The following is a 22,947-nucleotide window of genomic DNA, read 5'->3' as shown; positions in this document are numbered from 1 at the left end:
GGAAGGAGGGTAAAAGCACAAAAAATTGGAAAAATAGGCTATGTCCCAGTAAAATGACAACACTGTGTAGAAAATGTCGTTTTTCTTACAAAAGACTGCCTGTTCCTGAAAGCTGGGAAGATGGTAATTTTAACACCATAAATACTTTGTTGATATAGTTTGCAGGAAAAAATCCATCACTTTCTTCTGAAGCACTTTTTCTCCCAAAACCTAATATTTTGCTGCATTTCACCTATTTTCTTGGAGCACAAATTCTTTTGTATAGTGTTGCATTCCAAGAGAGGGTGCACTGCAAAATCAATTTTTAAACTCTGGGTAGGCTTCCTTGCATTCATCATCCATTGGTATCGGGTAATTGACATAAGCATGCGTCAGCCTTATCAAATGCTTCGCTGCCAAAGAGAAGTTTGGTATCCAGTATCGGCACTAACCAACCATCCAGAAAAGCATGCCCACTTCTTTATGAGTATTTGGGAAGTTATTTTTAAGAACTGTTTCTATTCATTCCTGAGACACTCGTCTCACTCCTTTTAATATTTGGTGACCCAAGTACATGACTTCATCCTAACAATACTGTATCTTCTCGGTTGAAACCTTATGTCCATGCTCAGCTAAGTGATTAAGTATTGCAATAGTGTCATTGAGGCGATCAGTAGATAATCAATATATTGGATTATGGTCATACTGCATGAAAACTTCAAAGTCTCTAAATGATTTTAAAGAATTTTAGTAAAGGAGTAAGGACTTTCTGTATTCCATTTTGGGGCACGACATTGAATGAGGGTTTTCTCTTGGAACCGAAACACAAAGAGCTACTGACTCTTTTTATGCAACGGACCAGAGAAGAAGGTTTGTCAAAGATCAATGACAAAAACCTCTCTGCATCTGAGGCAATTTGGAACAAAATCACAGCAGGGTCTGGTACCACGAGATAGCATTGAATGACAATCTGACTGATCTTTTGGAGGTCTTGTACTATCCTCCATTTCTTATTTGTATTTTGTATGGCCAATATAGGGAATTTCACAGACTTCCAAGTACTTCCTTCAAGAGTCTTTGCTCATTCATATTCTCAATAACAGGGAGGATTCCTTCAATGGCTTCTGTGGTCATTTTAAATTGGTAAATCTGAGGAAAAAGAGCACTAGGTCAAAGGGTAATCTTAAGGGGCTTAGCACCTTTAATCAATCCGATTTCCTTTCCAGTGAAATCCCAAAATTCCTTCTTAAATGTCTCCCTTAGGTCAATAGGCAAATCTTCAATAGTGAGGACTAGGTAGAGTCGGACAACAGACACTGGTGATTGTAATTTAAACTCCACATTAGCTGCTTGGGTCCCACTTTCTACACCATCTGGCATAAAATAGATGACACAGTTCGTTTTACAAAGAAGAACTCTGCCTAAAAGGTGATCTTGAAGCATACAACGCGACAGCATCTAGATGTGAGTGGGATTAAGGGTGATTATTATGTTTGAGAGACATACCCCTGGTGGTGTACATGGTATGGGCACTGCAATTTCCTGTCGAAAAAATAAAATCACACTGTTTTGTGTTTAATCTTAATCTCTATTCCTCTATAGTGTCATTAAGGGGTGGAGAGGGATGTGAGAAAATTGCAAGTGGACATCACAAATCAAGGCTTTCTGTCTCATTATACATTAATGATGAAAAGGGGCAGGTATAAAGAGTTGTGATGGAAGTCATAGATGCATGACTTCACTCTACACTATTGTTAGGGAGCATGTCTAACGTTGCACAGAGTGAGTAGATTCATGTTGGCAGTGGACGGTGGAAGCGTGTGTTCCCATCAAGATACTACTTGATCTTGAAAGCTCTATGTAATTGAGCAGTTGCATTGATGGATTCTCATTTATGATATGCCTAGTGGTGCTGTTTATGGCATGTGATTGTGAAATTTGTGTAACTTTTTGCTTTTTCCTTCCTGCACTTTCCAAACTGATTTTCTGAATCTACTCAGAAGGAGACAAATGGAAAATGTAAGCAAACACATTTTGTATATACATTTTGATAAATAATAGTGAAATTACATCATTATTTGCCTCAATCACCCCTAAGGATGAAAAAGCGTGTATGGCATTCCACAACATTATTGGAATATTTGATCTAGTGCACCTAAGAATTTCTGAATTCTTCGCCCATTCATGTGAAAATCGTGGTGTGAAATTCACCTTTTATTTGTATGTTTGTCAAAGGTTTCCTGTGGCAAAACCATCCCATGATCCTTTAAAATAGCTTTACCCACTCATAATTTTTTCTGCAATGGCCTCATTGAATATATTGTACTTCCATTGATACACCATCACTTTATAGGGAGATGGGTAGCACTGATGCCATGTCTACAGATTGATGCGCAAAAGCAAGTTAAGAACTATGTGAAAGCAGCTAAAAACATTAATTAATCAGCAGTGAGGTTAGACATTAATTGTACAAAACCCTTGCAGCCACTTTCCAAACTTGAGGAGGAAAACAAAGGTCCTTGAAGGTCATTGGATATTACAAAACCCACTCTGTTTACAATTCTCTATCCAATTTTTTCCTTAAATGAATGTATTGTACAAACCATAATAATTAGAGCATCTGCACAGTTTCAATGCACTCAGTTTTAGTATGCTCATGGTCTGCCAATTGATGAATTTGGCATTTAATCTCATTAGTTTGAAATAACAACTGTCTAATCTCACAATCATATTCCTCATTATTTTATGTGTAGGATACAGAGTAAAAAGGTCAACAGTTACAGTTATAATTTCGTGTGTTTTAGTAGTGTCGATTAATATGGCTTTTTTCATTCTTCTAGAATGGCATTGTTTTTACATTTTGGTCACAAAACAACTATTAGCTTAGTTATGTGCTTGGTATAGAGGAATATACATATGAATTTTCAAAGGCATTGCTTTCTTCATGGCCATTGCTAATGATATTCATAAGACAAAGAAAAGTAACATATCTCTGTCTGCTCCCAATAAACAAAATAGCACTTATTAAATGTAACAAGATAGCTCGGTGTTAGTGGGAGAGATAGTCCTCACTACAGTGAACAACGACTTTAGTATCTTACTTTTGCACCCTGCCTTGTGAGCCTTTAGGGTTTACATTGCAGGTGACTTAGTATTAACAAGCATTTGCAATGCAATAGGTCTCGCATTTGTTGCAGTTGGAGCTACTGGCATTGTAAATGGCAGTGTTTTTTATCAATGTTTTTGTTTGCAGTGGAGTGATTATTTAAAAATTACACACTATACCATATTATAAGCTATTCTAGCAACTGTACAGTAAAGCTATGGCTATTTTAACGTAAAGGAGTGTGAATGGATGAATAAAAATACAAAAAACAGGATCTAAAAATTTACGATGGAATGTATAGCAGGGGACAGGGACTACCGATCACAACAAATGTACTTGAAGTGATTGGGGCATCATATGCAATAAATAAATCGGTAGTACGGGGTGTCAGCGACGCTTGTGCAAATGTTGTTCAGCTGGTGAAGTGGTCAGCTCTGTTTGCAGATGCAAAGCGGTGAAAGGTGAAGTGGTCACTCTCTTCAGCGGTGAACATGCTCTTTACTGTTGCTCCTGGGCATCAAGAGACTCTGCCAGGTCTAAGGCATTCCAGAGACCTCATATGATGGCTGGGGTTTGTAAATGAACCTACATTAAACACCACTAATAGATGAAGCGATTTCTGCAACATCACATGATTTTTCTCCAAAATGTGTTTTTTCAGTTTTACTTTTTGGATTCCTGGGATGCTCTGGCATAAGATTCCCGGTTCCACCATGGTTCATTTGGTACAGTAAATAAACACAATAACCAAAAATACTCTCAAACTGCAGTTTAACGGAGACGTGGTTTTCTGTGTAACAGACAAACGGCTGACCATGGTCCCAGCAGGGGCACGTGCCACCTAATCTAGAGACACTTCTCTCACAGGAGTTGTGCCAACTCACCTGCAGCCAAAGCTATGGGTCACGGGAAAATGGGATGGAGAGTAAGGGGGGTACAGGGAGAGAGAGAAAGGGGCACAGGGAGAGAGAAATGGGGGCATGGAGAGAAATGGTGGACCGAGAGAGAACGGGGGAAGAGAGGCTGGAAGGGTGAAAACGAAAGGGAGAGAGGGCACTAGTGAGGGGGGTACCGGAAGGGGAAGGAGGTGGACAGGTGATATACAATTTAAAAAGCAGGTCTTTGGCAGTAGGTGATGACTGCTGGCAAGGACCAACACCTGGAAAGGAGGTTTGACATCCGAGCCCCCACTATTATAATGTGAAACTATCATGCAACTATAATATCACAAAAAGGAGCTAGTTTTCCAAAGACACATGACCCACCTGATGTACACACTACAAGATTCTTATGAGTCCCAAGAACATAAAGACAAATTCATCTGGCACATTGGAAAAAAATTATACTTTTCAAATAGCCCTCCGTATTAAATTTGCTCCATTTCTACGCTCGGTTAACAGATATAACTACTACCCAATCAATGATATTCAATTGATCCACCTCGGAAGAATGAAGGCTGAGGCAGACTTGCCGAGAGTGTAACCTCTGCCCCTTACAAGTGTACGTCTCACTGAGCCCTTCTGCCGGTATTGTGTTGGACAGCTGGTTATAATTCGATCAGTTGAGCCCCTTATGTGTAGCCTTTAAACAGAAACACAGCAAAGCCCGCTTTTGTATTCACCAGATAACTAGGAAAACCAGCTATACACGAGGCGCGAGCAGCAACCGGAGTCACAGAGGTAGAGAGACCAGCCTTGGCTCCGCCGGTTATGAATAACTTAATATCCACGTACCTACCAAACATGAATGTGTCCTTCTATAATGGATGTGGTATACATGTAAAGTGCTCCAATACCTACGGATTGAGTTTGCGCTAAATAAAAAAAACCTAAAAAATAAATACAAACACCTAACAGATCTGTTCCAAGTCAGGCAGCGGAGTCATAGTTCGTCCGACCCTTGTGAAGACAGAGCAGCCGTCCCTGAAAATCAGCAGGGCAAGGGCGAGGATGTGGTCCGTCGGCTAAACTGCGGACTTTGGTGCTGAAAACCAGAGTTTGAGCCCCGAGGTCGCATCAACATCCTGTGATTCTGGGCAAATCACTTAATCTCCCCGTGCCTGAATGTGTAATGTAAATACGGTGCTCGTGTAAAGCGCTCCAATAAACTTCGGGTCGAGTTTGTGCTATATATATATGCAAAAAAAAACAAGTGCAAAGGCAAGTAGCAGTACAAGGACTTGTCGCCAGCTAGTCACATGCACTCATAACCACACCTACAGGTGACGCAACAGCACAGTGAACCCATCCGCCCAACACCGGACATTTTGCAACTTGCTTTTATATGGTGTACGCATAATTATACATTTGCCACACTTGCCTCATACCATCATCTCCTGCATATTTTTCCTTTTCTCGCATAATTTAGCCAACCCTGCCAGTTATACTATAATAAAGTAAACAAACTAAACAGTTCACAGAACTTACCCCAGTAAAACAAGCGTCTTCAAATAGGTCGTGTCTCCAATGAATGTTGCTGATTCGCCTTCTTTGAAAATGTTCAGTGCTGCACGTTTAAATAGAGCATTGGATGCATGAAAGATATCACTAATAGCACTAAGTAAACAAAGTAATTGCTAAAAATGTCCTAAAACATGTCGCCCTAATTATCGCTTGCCATGCAGCCTTTTATGACTAATAAAGGCATGGCGGTGGCGCCAGTAATACGCCTGCTCCCGATCACAACACAGAAAGTGAGAATTATCACAGCATGAGACCTCACAGTAATCATTAGCACAGCATGTCGACAGGCGCCCCAGGCTGCTGGAGCACTCAACTATAATTAATGCGCAGCACGTCTTCCGGAGACGAGCACTCAACTGGAATTAACGTGCACAAGCTGTTCCACTGTGAAGCGCTTTCACAGACCAGAATCAGCTCGTGCCCAGACCAGAATCGGCGCAGCACATCTTCCGGAGACGAGCACTCAACTGGAATTAACGCGCACAAGCTGTTCCACTGTGAAGCGCGTTCACAGACCAGAATTGGCTCGTGCCCAGACCAGAATCGGCTCGTGCCCAGGTCTGTCTCCCTTGGGAGTAAACACGGCAACAATAGTCTCGTTGGAGGCAGCGCTTCGCGCTGCAACACCAGCGAGACCTAAAAAGGAAAGTTTAGGCCTGACAAAAAGTGTATTTAGCTGGGTGAAAATGACAGTTTAAAACTGACCTACAGGCTTCAGTGGCAGGATATGTTTTAAAATGCTACTTCAATGGGTGGCACAATGAGTGCTGCAGACCTACAGTAACAATTTAATATGCAGGCTTGGGGTACATATCGTACCATTTACAAGTGATATACAAGTAAATTAAATGTGCCCATTAGGTATACGCCAATTTTACTATGTCTTAGGGAGAGAAAACAAGCTCTTTAGCACTTGTTAGGAGTGGTAAAATTCAAAGAGTCCCAATGCCAACAAAAATGGTCTCAACAACAGAAGGCAAAGAAATAGGGGCGAGACCCTGCTAATAGGGCTAGATCCAACATTCGATCCATTACTGAATAAAGATATTCCACTACAGAAAGGAGAGCTTAAAGAAAATTATAGGCAAATATACCAACAAACCAACCTTAGGGAAATGGCTATCGTAAGGATGATAGAATATTTATAATTCTACCTCAAGTAAAAACTTACTAACCCTCCCTTATTGTATTATTTGTCTAATAAATGGTACATTTAAGTTTTGCCCATCACTCTTTACCCAAAAACATATAATCCATCAACAGAACCAATAGAATTTAAAAAAACTTAATTTATGCTTTTCTTCTTCATAAATAAAGTAATAGGCATTTATGCGCATATTATATGAACAAAAATATATATATCCTTTCAGAAATCATAATCAAATTTGAGCATCAATGCGCATTCTGTCATCAAACTCTACCCTGGAAATCATTTACAGGGCTCTTAATTTAGTTTTAACAGGGCCCATAGCAGATACCATTAGAAATCCACTCTAATAGGCTTTTCACAAAGGCTGTGTGTGAAGTATTTACATTATTATTCCAACAGTACTCTTTTTAGTCTCTTACATGCCTTTGGAAATAGGCTCAAAACATCTGAAAAAGAAATACAATGGGAATATTCAGAAAACATTGATCTAAATATGATAAAAATAGAAAGGACTGTGCTCCCTTTGGACTTTTACTAAAAGTGTGTCGGACATTTCGGGATTCATAAAGGCATGCTTGCAAAACAGTACACCCATTGAACTAACTCCTGCACTCCTAATTGTATTTGTGAATAGGCCCCTTATTTTTTTAGATGATTAATAATATTGCACCCAGCATGTTGGATTAGGTTACTGTAACATTTTTGAAAAATATACTCCCAATATTATTTAGCATATTAGAGAACCCTAAACTGACCATTGTACACCGGCATTACATGATAAGCTTGAATGCTCAGGGCCCATTTCACAAAGGACCCACTGAACAATGACTGATGTTTGAGAAGCTATGGCCCGCTCTTGTATCATTCATTTTTTGCTCCTAAGTTTAAAGAGTGAGCCAGAAGCACTCCTGGCTGACTCATGAAATTCAGTATTACCACAATATTAAATAATAACACACTCTTTGTGAATCAGGCACTTTGTGAAGGGAGCTGTGAAAGCAGTAAGAATGTTATAAGTCACAGTTCAGAAAAGTCTCATTCATAATGAGAATGTTCTCCCTATTATGACTTTTGTAAGTGAGAGATGTATATATCATATGTGCTTTCAACAAACAATGGAATTAGGAAACAGTAAGTGACCAAACGATAAGTAAAGCATTCTCATTGTCAATAGTGAAACAGGTTTGCGAGTCTCCTTTTGTCAAACTCTAAATCAGGCCCTAGGCCTAAAACATATACAATAACTAACTTAAAGCAGGAAATAACATTTACAGTAAATATATCTAATCATAATATAAATATAAAATAAAGATTATAAACTGAAACTAAAAAATAACTACACATATTAAATCAAGGCAACTAATATTACGTTATGTTAGTAAGATTTGTTAAGTGTGATCAACTCACTGCTGCAGTAATATCCCCGTGCTGAGACCTAAAAGATTCTAAGATTTCCAGTGGGCTGATAAAACATAATTCTTAACATTGGTAAAGCTTAATAGGTATGGCTGAAGAGTTTAACAATGCAGCACTTCCTAATGGAGGGCCAATGCAAAGATTTGAGAGATGGCTTTGTTGTGGTCCTCAGACAATGGTGACAGATCAGTCTGACAGTTGAATTTTACACAAAAGGAGTTACTCATTTTTCACCACTGATAAGGATTTTTCATAGTCAAGGCAGCTTGTTATGAGAGCTTGAATAATTACCTTCCTACAATGCAAAGGAAGCCAAATAAGTTTATTCCCAAGCATGCAAAGGATACCAACACAAGACCCACAGATAGCTGACACTTGATTAGTCATGGTCAACTGGCATTATGCCCAAATCTTTTGACAACTTTTTGTGACAGGGAGGATTTCCAAATTCCACTTGCCACCAGTCCTCTGTCTACATCTTGAAGGCTTTAACAAGGAGGACAACCTCTGTTTTGCCCCTGTTAGGCTGAAGGCAATTCTGCTTCATCCACTTTGCCACAATGTGTAGAAAGTCACAGAACCTGGCTCTAGTCACTTCATGATTATGGGCAATTGACACCACCAATTATGTGCCATTGTCAGATGATAGAATCACAAGCACAACATCTTTAACAAAGTGAGCCAAGGGTAGCATATAGATGTTAAAAAGAGTGGGGGTTAAAGAAGACCCCTGTGTCACCCTGCAGGTGTTATTAACAACTTGTGATTTATACAGAGTAAGAGAGACCACTTAATTTCTGTCAGTCAGGAAGTGTTTCAGCCAAGCTACGACAAACAATATTTTGCTGCCAGTCTAAAATGATAGAATGTGAGACTGTATTAAAAGCAGCAGAGAGAACTAGTAATATTAGTACTGCCGGATTTCCCACATCTAAGGTGGTTCTAATGACATCTGTGACTGCCAATAAAGTGGTTTCCATGTAGCCCTTAAACCAGATTGTTACATTTCCAGTATGTTATTTTTTTCTAGATACTGTGAAAGCTGCTTGTTAATTAATTTCTCCAGTACATTGATGGGGTATGACAGCAATGAAATTTGTCGGACGTTTGAAATATTTGCAGGGTCTGCTGACCACTTTTACATTTTAGTGAGAACAGTGATATGTTTTCAGATCTTCGCCACCTTGGCTGAATCCACTGAGATGTAACTCTTCTTATTTCTAGAACTCCATGGGACTGCAGTCGGATGTGGACTCCTTTGCTGCTTTCTGCAAAAAGAGGGGCCCCAAAATACATCCATCAAAAACAAAATGTATGGGGATAAACGCACACAGATCCTTTAGAGCTAGAATCAAGATTGAAGGCTCCCCAGTAGAATAGGCCAAATACTTGGATTATTTAGGAATAAGATTGTTGGATAATATGACCTTCGGACATTAAAATGAGAAGAGCAAAATAGCTCTTAAGCAGAGAGAACTCCAGATTTGGAAGGATTCACAAGGCTAAAGAGGGTGGGGCAGTATCAATGGCCCTCCAAATATATAGAGCCACAGCAGTGGCTGCAGCCATCTATGGGGCAGAATTATGGTGGTACACTGATGCAACTACTCTTACAACTTTTTCAGAGGCCTGCTGAATCTACCATCAAGCACACCCCTAGTTCCCCTGAGTCTGGATCTAGCTCAAAACCCTTACCACATTGTTAGACCCGGAAGGTCCCAGGGACCACCGACTCCGACGCGGTAGCTTGGCGCGAGGTAGGATGGCACTCCAGGGGTTATGTGTTAAGTAGTTGTGCAGCACACACTCACACTGACCCAGTAAAGCACACGCAATAAATAGACACCACTTCAAGTGCGTTGACAAAACAAGTATCTTTATCTATTTCTTGTTAGAGCCGATAACATAGGATTCTCACAGTAAACGGATTAGAGAGTATCTGGTAACCTCAGGACAGTACAGGTAACATTTCCTATGAAGTGCTTGTAATACGCTCATTCAAATTTGCAGCACAAGGAACAACTTTGAGGCAGGTATGTGTACAACATGAGCAACATTTCCTAAGAACACCTTCAATAAGGGTAAAATTCCTTATGCATGGGTGGTGTCAATATAAGCAGCTGATCCCCTGCGGCACATGCTTCATGCGATAAACATCCGTAAACCACTAGGGCATTCAGGCAACAATTCTATGGCCGGTCTCAGTCCACTGCAAGCAACCCTCCCCAGGAAGAGCCAACTAGGCAAGCTAAGCTACCTGCCGTTCGGGAAGGTATTCAATTCGGGGGCAGCTGCCTGGGGTCAAGTAACATTTCTGAGACAGAGGTCTCACTTCAGAAGGTAACACCGCCCTGATGCCCAGTCACAGACAACCCCTCACCGGGGTCCGGTTTATAACAGTGGCAAGGTCTCAGTCCCCGGGTAGAGAGGCAATGCAGGCAGAGTTCCGTTAGGAGGGGCGGTCCCCCAGACAGTGGTCACGTGTGTCTGGCATCAATGGGTGTATGTTCAGGCCCCAGCTCCCCCCGCACTCACTGCCCTGTCCTGGGTAGGAGGAGGCAGGCTTCACGGCTGCGCCAGCCCCAACGGATGCAGGCCGCCCCCTCACCAATCAGCCCACTTCGATCCTCGGGGCCTGGACTGGGGAAGGCGGCCTCTCTATCCGCCCACAATACCACAAGAGACCCGGTCCGGGTCAGTCAGGGTGCCGCTTCCCACAGCGCGGCCCTCTGCGAGGCCCGGGCGGACTCCGGGCTCCTTAATCGGCCCAAGGCGCAGTAACCAATAGAAACGTGGCTTCCCAGAGGCGCCGCCTATGACGTGGCCGATGCCCCGGTTGCTCCGCAGCGCTCGCTCTTCGCACCACCGGCCCAGCGCGGCCTTCGCTGCAGCCGCGGCGGCCCTCCCCTTGCTACGGGGGCCGCGGAGGCATGCAGGACCACTTGATCTTCTTTTGGGGGCAGCCCTGGGGCAGCGGCGGTGATTCAGCACAACGGGATCTTCTTCTCGGGCAGCACCCCCAGTGCCGCGGCGGTGATTCCGGCCGCGGCGGTGATTCCGGCCACAGCGCTACTCGGGGGCAAAACATCTGGCAGGCACAGCGCAACTCACAGGTACCCGGGCAGCGGCGGCGATCTTGGGCAGCCCGCACTCCGTATCTCAGCGCATAGGGGGGCACAGCATGAGCGCGCCAGCACAGCGCTCGCAAGGGGGGCAAGTTCTTTCAGTATAGCACTTGGATGGCACAGCGCTAGCAGAAGGTGACAGATTTTGGCAATCCAGCACTTGGAGGGACACAGCGCTTTACCTTGTGTTTCCCAGTAGCAGCAGCGCCCACAGGTTCCTCAGTGCTAGTTGGGGAGATCCAGATGTTAGGTAGCCAGCGCTTCTTCTCTCAGCGCTGGCAATAGGTAACAGACATTAGTGTCAGAAGTCAGCAGCAGGGGTTGGGAGGATGGAAGGCTTGAGCAGGCTTCCTGGAGTTGGCACCCCGGGTTCCCCCTCACACTGTGCAAGGTCAGCAGGCTCGCAGGATCACTCAGCTATCTTGGGGACAGCAGGGCCTCAGTAGTGTAGCTTCCCCCTGGCCCAGAAGCCTATACTCCAGCGGAGGGTCCCCGGGTCCAGTAGTGCTCCAACTGACTGTCAGGTTTCCCTCCTTTACCTTTATACCCCTAGGTCAGGCGAACCTACAAAAAGGCGGCAAGATGTGGCGCCAGCCTGGGGGGTGGGAAGATTCTAGAAGGCTCTGGGGACTCTGTGGTGGCTTCTCTGGTGACAATAGGCGGGAAGCTCAGGGTTACAGTAACATTATGTCCCAGCCTGATCCCAGCTACTAGCGCGCAGAAGGACAGTGGCCACTCTGCAGTAGCAGGGGCCTTTGGCAACCATATTGTTAGGAGAGAGCACCTGCACCTCAGCACTGTTCAGCAGCGGTAAGGTGCCCAGAGCCCTATGTCCAACAAAAGATGGTAGAAACAATGGAGGCAGAAAGGCAAAAACATGCAGGGTAAGACCACCCTAGGGCTGACAGGTCTAACACACATGATGTCTCTTTTAAAGCTAATGGGTGTGGGCATGGCCTACTCCGGAATTGTCTCCCTACAGGGGCTCTTTATTAGATCTAATCTCCTGTGACAAACAAGTCTGTACCCCATGGCTGAAAAACGTTAAGAAGCAGTGTGAACTGCGAAAAATGGGAGAACTATGGAATTTGCAGTCAGAAGTTGCCAATGGCATTAAACCGAAACTGAAAAAATCTTACTGAGAAAAAGCTATGCCCACTGATCAGGTCTGATCATATAGATGGGAGTCTGACTGGGCAGTTCTTGAACTATACATTTTCACCTATATTTGAGGTTTACATGGACAACATGTATTCTCCATTGGCAAAACGCTTGAATGTTCAGCTTACATTTGGTACATTACCCCTAAGATCATTAACATCCAAGTGGTACAAATCAGGCTGCTCCCCAGAACACTACTCTTATTGTCCGCTGGAAGAAGAATTGGTAGACCATTTTCTTCTGTTTTGCCCTGGCTATGCACTGCTGTGGAAGAAATGGATAATTGAAGTCTGTAAGCTGGAGGGGATACGGCATCATTGAGAGGCTTTAAGAACGTCTAATATCAAAATTGTATACATGTATTTATTTAAAACTCCTGTGCATAAGGGGATTCAGATGGTTGACTGAATAGTGTCTATTGCTTAGAAATCATAGAACAATCTACCTCCATCAGCAGAATAAAATCCTTCATGTGTAGTTGTTTGTTTGTAGGTGTGCGTTTAAAATTATGCAGCCTGAAGTTCTGTATGCACAATTCTGCTATTTTGGTTTTGATTTTGACAACCACTGTGTTTCTATTAGGCAGTGATGGTGTTTTATTATGTTTTACTTCATAGAAAAAGCTTATAGTGACACATACAAGATACTCGGGCTCATATAATCTCCCATTGGTCTGGAGAACTTAGACTGCATATTGGACAACTTTTAGCCCAATTTGAGGTCTTCTTAGAGGTTTTTTGCTGCAATTGGTTTTACTGGTAAAACTGGGAGAATGGATTGATAATGTGGGATGTCACTTGGGATTGGATTAATAATCGACATGTGTGCCTAATATATGTATTTTATTATGTATTTTAACTTATTTTATCATGTATTGTATTGTATTGCATGTTGCACTTTTATGGTCATTCGACTGAAATAAATCCTATTGATTGAATTAAATATTTGATTAATTTAAATATATTAAACTAAAATAATTTTTGTAGAGATTTATTTAAAAAAAATCCCACCTAAGTTAAAATGTTCATATTTAGATGTAGTATAGTAAAAGTTACAAAATTGTATCTATAGAATGGAAATAAATACACTCAATTTGTTTAAATTATATTTCTTTTTTGTGATATTTTGTGATGACATTATTTCCATTTGTGATAGTGGACTTACTCCAGGTCTAAGCAGAATTACATTCTCTTTTAGGTCCTATTGTAACTGTAGTAACTTTAAGAAGTCCAGTTTGTGAAAATTAATGGTTTTACTCATTTGTAGCTTGGTGTATGTCCATCCCTACACTCCTATCTAAAAATCCATTAACCACTCCCTACTCCTCCCTAAACCTCTTTCAATCTCTAGTACATATTCACCATTTTCCAAGAGCTCTGCCTGTCCCTCATACATTACTACTGAAACATATGCATACATGTGTGTTGTTGTACAGAGATATCCACACATAATCGATAGAAGAGGCGGATGCCGAGACCTCCGCACATGGGTTAGTGAATAACATTTGGTGGCACATTAGTAGTACTATTGTATTATGTTTAGCAAAGATTCCTGTAGTATACTTACCACAGACTCCAATGAGTGTCCTTTATAAATATGTTGTGTGTCAATAAGTGGAAAGCACAATTTTTGCACCTGATTTTTGGGGGTGAACTGCCGAACACGGTGGCCCAAAGAAAGGTTTGTAGATATAGAGCCATGCTATTCACCGGGTATTCTATAACAGTACAACTACTTGGTTACTCTTGAAAGGTGACCACTTTAAATAGGCTTGTACATAATCCTGATGATGGCCCTGTCACTACAGGACAACAGGATCAAACTGTTGATGGAGTAAACCTGCTGTATTATGTTTACAAACATTATACTATTAACCCCTTCCCTGCTCATGATGGAACCGTTCCGTCATGAGCCACGGTTGGCGTGTGCTCATGACGGAACGGTTCCGTCATGACAATCCTGTTGGCGGCCGCTCCGCCTGCGCGGCGCTGTTTCCCCGCCTGTGCGAGGGGACAACGCAAATGGGCGGAGTCATGACGGAACCGTTCCGTCATGAGCACAGCTCAACTGTGGCTCATGACGGAGCGGCTCCGTCATGAGCACAGGCCCACCGCGCTGCCCCCCTGCCCCCCCCCAGCGCTGCAGCAGAATGTCCGCAGCAGCGAAGGGGTTAATATTCTGTAACACTCTTGGATTTTTCATATACAAACAAGGTGTCTGGTGCTTCTTCACTGTGTCTATACGTTTATTGCTTAAGGTTTCACTGTTAACAGTGAGACTCTAAGCCCTCCACACGTAATTTTAGTTATTCTAACTTGTCACCAATTGTGCTATTTTACACAAATACTAATCTCAAGAGGTTTGCCTTAGATGAATAAAGTGTATTTCAAGACATAACAAGTGTTCTTGTATCTTTAAATTATTGTCACTTTCATTGTCTAACAAGTGTTAGGCCTGTCAGCCTTAGGGTGGTCTTGTCCTAATCCTTTTGCCTTCACCTCTCTTATTTTTTTGCTGATCTCTTTTTTGCTGTTCTCAGGATCCTGTGCTCTTTCCACTGCTAACCAGTGCTCACATGCTTGTGGGCCCTCCCTAAAACATTGGTAAAATTGGTTTGCACCCAATTGGCATATCGAATGTACTTATAAGTACCTAGTAAAAGTGGCACTACTTGTGCCCATGGCTAGTGAATTATATAATACTAGTGGGCCTGCAGCACTGATTGTGCCACCCACTTAAAAAATTCTTTAAACATTTCTCAGGTCTGCCATTGCAGCCTGTGTGTGCAGTTTTATTCCGCAATTTTGACCTGGCAAAAGAAACCTTTTGACAGGTCCAAACCTTCCAATTTAATAATATAAGTCACCCCTAGGGTAGGTCCTGAAAAGTCCAGAGGGCAGAGTGCAGTGTAATTGTAACAGTTGAGCATGCACTTCTAAGTTTTATGTGTACTGAAGGTGAAACACCTTTGAAATTTGATTTCATCACTGCAAGGCCTATCTCTCATACGATAACATTGGGATTATGTTATTGCATTTAATAAACTGTAATTTCCGAATGGGAACATGTTTGGAGATTTTGGAATTGTAATGAGAAAATACTTATGGTAAAGTCGGATTTTAGATTATATATTTGAAAATGCCACTTTTAGAAAGTTGTACAATAAAGAGCCTAGCTACCATTTCAAGTGCTGCTATCCTCTTAAACAGACTACAGACCAAATTTAGATTTCTTTGATCGTGGTTATTTATTTAACCATTACTTCTTTTGTTTCAGTTAGGGGTGGGCGGAATTTGCGGAATTGCGTTACGCAAATCTCCGCGAAACGGTAAAAAATCTCCGCGAACACGCAGAAATTCCGCGAACACACGGAATTGCTTGTTCGCGATGCTTTTTTCCTGTTCACAATTGCTGTTTGCGTGCTCGGGGAGAAATATCTCGCGAACACGCATTTTGAGATCGCGAACAAGCAAAAATTTCGCGAAATCGCGGAAAGCAGACTTTTTAGCAATTTTGCGTTCTCCGCGGAACGCGAAATTACGCAAATTCCGCAAATTCCGTGAGCGGAACGGAATTTACCGCCCAGGCCTAGTTTCAGTATATAATTTCTTATTTCATTACGTCTGAAATAAGGGTGCACTCCTTCTTACAAACAAGACAAACTGTTGTGTACAAATGTAAACAAAAACGCTGTGTACATAATAGACAGCTGAAAAAAGTAGGGCAAACAAATAATATCAGATTAAAACACAAGAAATAGTACACCAGTCGGTTGTTTATAAACCATTAGATATGGAGCACTCTCACTACATAAGGTTTATAGTTATTTTAGAGAGATGCTCGCCGTTGGAAATGGCCTCAAGAACAGTTGGGATCTAATCAACATTGCATATCCCTCAAAATTGCCTCAGTTAAATTTCTACTTCTACTAAGAAGTGCTGACGCGTTTTGAGTCCCGGATCGATTCATGGGACTCTCTTCAGGGCTGTGACATGGTGTGATCTGAGAGTTAATAAAGAAAAAATTGTGATTACTAAACTCAACCCCTTCATTGTGTCGCCTATAGATTTGTAATACATCTTATGGGGTACCTGAATAGTATGGACTCATTCTTCTAAAACGGGTTGGCAATTTTAATGTTCTCCAATTTTCATCCAAGTAAATCATTCTCCAGGCAGGGCGGCCGCCTGTAGCAAATAAAGGTCACCTTAGAGAGTATGCTTGGTTAAAATACAAGTGTTTATTGCAATCAATGAAACTTCAATGGAGTCTCCTACTGTAAATGTAGCACTGTGTTTTTCTGTTTTTTAGGTGCAGAGGCCCTTCATGTGTTGCCAGTCGTTTCCTTTCTGTAAACGATAATGCTAGGGAATGCTGTTTATCTCATGGAGCTATGTATAGCTACATAGCGCTTATTAGCTAAATGCCACTGACTTACTTGGCTCCCAGAGAGCTTCACTTTCTGACGGTCTTCCTTGATTCAGGCCAGAATCCTGTCTGATTCCAGGTCATGATGTACGCAATCATTTCCGGATGCATGTTGCCTATGGTCCGATTTCTTTAAGGAAAGTGGGGCGTGATGGGCAGAGTGGTAAAATATTTATTTATGTATATCTATTGTGTTGCATTATGGGAGATGTAGTGTAGATCCTTCAGTTCCATCTACTGAAACTTTGACAGTTCAGACATTTCATTCAGACCTTTTGAAGTGCTGTTGAATTTTAAGATGAGGTACACTTCCTTTTGTGATAAAGCTGTTTCAACATTGCCTCCTCAAAGGGTCGACTTTATTACTGCAAGTACTGTCCATTTGAGGTCTTTTTCAGTGTGTTTTTTTTCCACAAAGTGAGACACCATCGGGCTGTCAGTACCTGTTTTTTGATCCTAGAACGGTGCTGGACTATTCATTGATTGGCTTGCTGGTTTGTCTTTCCAATAAATATTATAGGACATGGACATGTGGCTGCGTAGATGATATTTTTTGTTTTGCAATTGTAGAATTCTTTGTGAATCCATTTCACAGAGTCATGTGTGAACTCAGATCCTTCAATTGTATGCTCGCAGACCAAACAGTTTCCACACTTGTGATGTCCCTCGATCGGTTTCAATCCCCAATGGGCTCTTAAATCATTCTTCTTACTTAGCTGGGTCATATCGGCTCGTACAATATTTTATCCAATACTTGTGTTCTTTTTCATTGCAAAGAGTGGTCGTTGAAAAGAGCAAATGTAGGACCCAATTCACAGAACTAACTTAAGACAAAATCCTAAACGCACTTACTCATTTTGGTATTCACAGAAGGCACTTACTCATTTCGGTATTCACAGAAGTTAGGAGTCCTAACTTTAGGACGCCTAAATGCCTTCTGTGAATACCGAAACTCTTAAAGTTAGGATTTTTCTCAGTTTGGGTATAGTAAAATTAGGACTCCTAACTTTAGGACTCCTAAATGCCTTCTGTGAATATCGAAAATCTTGAAGTTAGGATTTTTCTCAGTTTAGGAGTACCGCCACTGTAATTCTGCCCATTCTGACTCTGTCCACTTATTTGATTAGTACTGTTTTCTTGTTGCTCCGCTACCTTCACTTGCGCCCACATCATTTTCTACTTTAACTTTTTATGTTTAATATCAATTTTGTCACTACAATCATTTGCATACCGTAGGATTTCATCCACTGTCTTGCTCTGCTGTATCATGTTGCTAATCTCAGGCCTTAATCTGAACACAAAACGATACACAAAATGGCCCATGTCTTCAGCTCCAATATTTTCAAAAACACTATACTCTTTAAAAACCTGTAGCAACCATTTGTAATAGGCATGTACTGATTCTTTTGGTTCCTGGGTAGTTCTGAAATCTTAACCCAATCTGTTTCTTTTGGAGAGATTTTTCCCTTTAAGTAAGAGATTACCTGACTATACTTTTTCTTTACTACTTCTGATGGTGCACCTAATTTAGGATCCCTAGGATCCCTAGGGTATTCCTCTTTTGGCCAATCTACTGCAATCTTACATTCTGTCCATAAATCAGCTGTAACAACAATATCAAACAGAAATCGTATAACAAAACTTTGGACACCTTTACAAACCTATCTACCTGTTTGTACCATTCAACTGGTTTTTCTCTCAATCTTGGAAAATCATTTGTAAAAGACAATATATACAGTTTTGACCAAGGAACATGTACATATCCACCACCTGGTACTTCTCTCATCGGACACGCCCTTTCAACCTGTTCGGCTTCTTTTATGGAAAACATTGTCACTCCTTTATTTGCTGCATCTTCCTTCCTTTTTGACCATCTAACTTTCCAACGATCTACAACTCCCCATTTTTTCCGAATATTCATTACTTCTTTTATCTGCAACCTTTTTCCTGACACATTTAAACTTTCCAAGTTCTTGTCTGTGAATGCCAACCTGTACAATTTATGCAATACTTTCCACTTCTCTATGTCTACTCCATACTCACTAGCAGCTTCAGATATTTTCTCATGTAAATTCCTTGCCCTCCAGGTACAACTTTTACACAAAAATAACAATTCTTCATAATGATAGGTCCCTAATCTGTCTGGGCTTAATGTTCCAATAATCATCTCTTCCAAATTAACTTTCAACTGTCTCACATTTATACTTTGTGGTTGTGGTTTTGGTTTTGTCATTTCTTTTATCCAATTGTTTAACTCATCTGGTGAGGGACCAGCTGAACTCCTGCTATTGGAGTATCATTTGGTCCTAATCTTCTGGGCTCAAACTGAAAATTTCTCTGAGGGGTCTCAGTTATTAGCTCGTTAATCTGAAGATATAACAATGTATTATTCACATTTGTCTGTCCAGCCCCATTCGCACTGCTCCTAATTCTACTACCTGGCACGGCTAATGCATGTACTTTAGATACATTTTGTCTATCTGCATACAATGGCACTACAGGACCAATCATTACCGGCAGCATCAATGCTTCTGCATTCAAACTCAACTGATTCATTTTCTGAACCTATTCTAATCTGGCCTTATTCAACATTTTTCTTTATTTTCTCACATTACTTTTGTTATATCTGAAACTTGCGGTGTCAACGAAGTTCCTAATTGCGGGGCACTTGGAGTCCCGACCCTAAATTTTTCTTCATATGGTGGAGTTTTTTTTCATGATGACTTCTATCAATTCATCATCATCAGAATCATTCAGATCTCCTCAGACACCTGGTGTCTCTAAATGGTTTCTTTTCTCCTTACATTTGCCTCCAGTCTGCTCATCAACCGTTAAAACTCGGTATAATCCTTCCGTTACTACAGCTCTTCTCCATCTTTTCAGTTTTTCTTCCCTGCTCTCAAAGGGGAATCTGAACATCATACTCCTGTAACCTCTGGTACCAATTCTATATTTTTCTCTCTCAAATGCTTCCACTTCCCATTCTTCGAATGCTTCGTACTGAGTCAATCTAGGATTTGGGACTAAGGAATTCATTTGATTTCTCAAATTTTGTAATTTCCTCACATTACATGTACCATGTTGTGGAAAAGCTAGAACACCATCACCTTTCGTATACTCAATCCAATTTTCCAACTTCATACACGTGTGATATCCTCGTTCTAACCATATAAGAAGCATGTGTTTTGGGAGGTGGAATCGAAATTCCTTCTCTAGTCACAATTGGTTTGTCTTTCTTGAAGAAATTCTTTATTTTATGCATTAACTTCATTTTCTATTATCATAAACAAACAAAAATAAACCTTCCGTAATTGTATTTATTCTATTGGATAACTTTCGTCCTATACCAGCGCATCTCCCACCCACCAACCAATTAGAGCACTGCTACATAAGCAAAGTCTCAACCAATACGAGTGCGCCTCCGCCAACCATCTATTCACAGTCCAAAACACGTCCGCAGCCTGACCAATGTCAGTACGGCCTTTGCTTATGTCAGTATTACTCCTTCAACTGACCCTCCCTTTACAAAATTATGCGGCAATATTTTTCTGTGTTTCTTTAGTCAGAGTTCTATTAGTGACAACATAAAACAATGCTAGTTTGTCTGTTCCACTAAATAAAGAGATAGTTTTCACTTTTTTAGAGATTTTCTCAATCTGAGTTCTAATAACGACCAGTTCTATTTTTCACCCTTCAAACAAGCTCCAGGTGGACCTATTACTTTTCTAGAGTTATAACCAAGATTTCACAAGAGGACTTTTTGGTGGGAAAAGGAGTCATGCTATTTTCCTGGAAATAAGGCTAGAATATCGAAAGTGGACCCTTCACTATTCAAACACTCCACTCTCATACGAAATTTCCGTAAATATAACACCTACAGCCCTCTGTAGCTTTTAGGCATTATTGCAACAGGCAAAGTACTTCTGCATTGTGAATTCTTTACCACACTCTTCTTCTGCCTACTTCCAGCTGATTCCTTCCCGGGATCCCTCAGGTATCTCTGTACCTGGAGTTCCAGACAACATAGAACATGACACTAACCTTTCGTGTTAAGAACATACAATCAATAATCAATAATCATTACCATACTAATCAATATTTAAACCGTCCTCTGCTACCAAGAAAGTGATCTAGCGCCAATACCAAATAATTGATCAGGGATCAATACTCAATAAAATCACTACAATGGCCCAAACACATTCACCCAGTAACCCTGATGCACTGGTGTCAATCTGTTTCGTTCATCACTTATTTCTTCTCTAGATCTCCTAGGACATCCGCTAAATAATTAATCTTGATATCAACTCTTCTTCTATTTGGCCGATGGACCAATTAGTTGAATAGTTGATAGCAATGATAAATACTAACTTACCAACCATTTGTCAAATTAATTACAGACTCTCGGTAAGGTTAAAAATGAGTTTTTATCTCAGAATTCAAGGTACATTTTTAATTGCATCAGGTCACAATTACAAACACCGTACCTCACGACAGAAGAAATAATGCATCTATACAGACTCATTATGCAATGACATTATGCTTTGAAGGAGTGGATAGAATAAGAGACAAATGATTCAGCAAAATGATTATGCTAAACAATATAATACGTAATGGAGCGATAGATGAAGAGACAATAGGTTCATCTAAAATAATGCATATCAATATATTGTTGACGGAGTGGATAGGTGGAGAGAAAAGATTCAGAGACAAGTACATTAATGCTGAGATTCTGAGAACGATATAGGCTAAATACAAACCTATCGGTCTGTAGGAAAATACACCCCTGGACCCAAGAGAGAACATTTTGGTTCCCCAAAAAGTAATCAGGAAATGCAAGATCTTAGATCAGGAACAGGACAGAATAGGAACTGCTAGGCATCTCTGCAACCCGACGAACAGCAACGCATCTCCCCTCTTCTCTCCTGTCAGCCTAAGCTTCCACGACACACCCCCAAAGGCACCCTAATTACAGTCTAAATTGACATGTCCATCCCTCAAATGTTGCATTTTTCCCTCTAACTCGTACAGGGATTGGTGGGCTGGGGAGGTGGCATTGTCACACCACCATGATTTCACCATTTATTCAACAACTTTTTTGTGTACAACCGTTCTCATGGTCTGAATCTCAACTTATTCGCATGTTCCCCACATCAGTTGCAAATTGTAAATTTCTTTATTTGTGAATCAAAGTCATTTGCAGATGACATGTCCGGTCCCACGCTCAAGTACAGCAGTTGGCAGGCGACGGACATACTGGCCTTGCCTTCACTCCTTCATGTCATCTGCGGTGCACAGCACATTTTTTTCCTCCTCATGGCAGAACAGTTCCCCCCTTCCACCATAGCTAAGTTAAATAAGATGGGGTCTTCCTCCAGTACACTAAAGTAAATAGAAATTAACATTTATTAATTATGTGATAATGAAACCATCACTGTTTTCCCCTCACCATTTACTACTTCCCGTTAAGGTTACCTAGCATAAGCCTAGTGCGAAAAGCGGCATTAATCTATACCTTGTAATCAGAATGCGACATGCAATTTCTGAAGCGCTTGTAGACTATTCATGCAATTTCTTTGTTTCTTCAAAAGCATACAAGTTATAACAATACTGTGTGATTACGTGTTAATTCAGGCATGCGTAAAGCAGTTCCCCAGTGTTTATGTGGGTGCACGTTTGATTTACTTTGTCTATTTACAGTTAGTACGTATTATGGGGGTACTCGATTCGAGCAGGATTCATTTTGCACAACCCTGCTCCATCACTACCGTCCCGGTATTTTGTGAGAAATAATTTAAGATGGTCGTGTGTATATGAGTACTTTATTGTTCATCATTAAGATGCCATGGAGATAGGTGCCAGCAGAGAGGGGGACACGCCGAGCTTAGACATAGATCGATCTGCGCATGGGAGTGGTCAGACAGGGCCCTAGGTAAAATTTCAGGTGTGTCGAGTCTATGCATGTGAGCTGCGGAGAAAAAAACATTATCTAGATGGGATAAGGCCCCATGTGTACTGGAGAAATATGTGCATTCCTTGTCAGTCTGGTGCAGGCTCCACCAGGCATCTACCCAGTCCATTCCCTGCAGCAGTAGTTGCAGTTTTGAGTCACTTGATTCAACC

The sequence above is a fragment of the Triturus cristatus genome, chromosome 8, assembly GCF_964204655.1.
Source record: "Triturus cristatus chromosome 8, aTriCri1.1, whole genome shotgun sequence".
Classification (NCBI taxonomy): Eukaryota; Metazoa; Chordata; class Amphibia; order Caudata; family Salamandridae; genus Triturus; species Triturus cristatus.
This window is presented reverse-complemented; position numbering follows the sequence as displayed.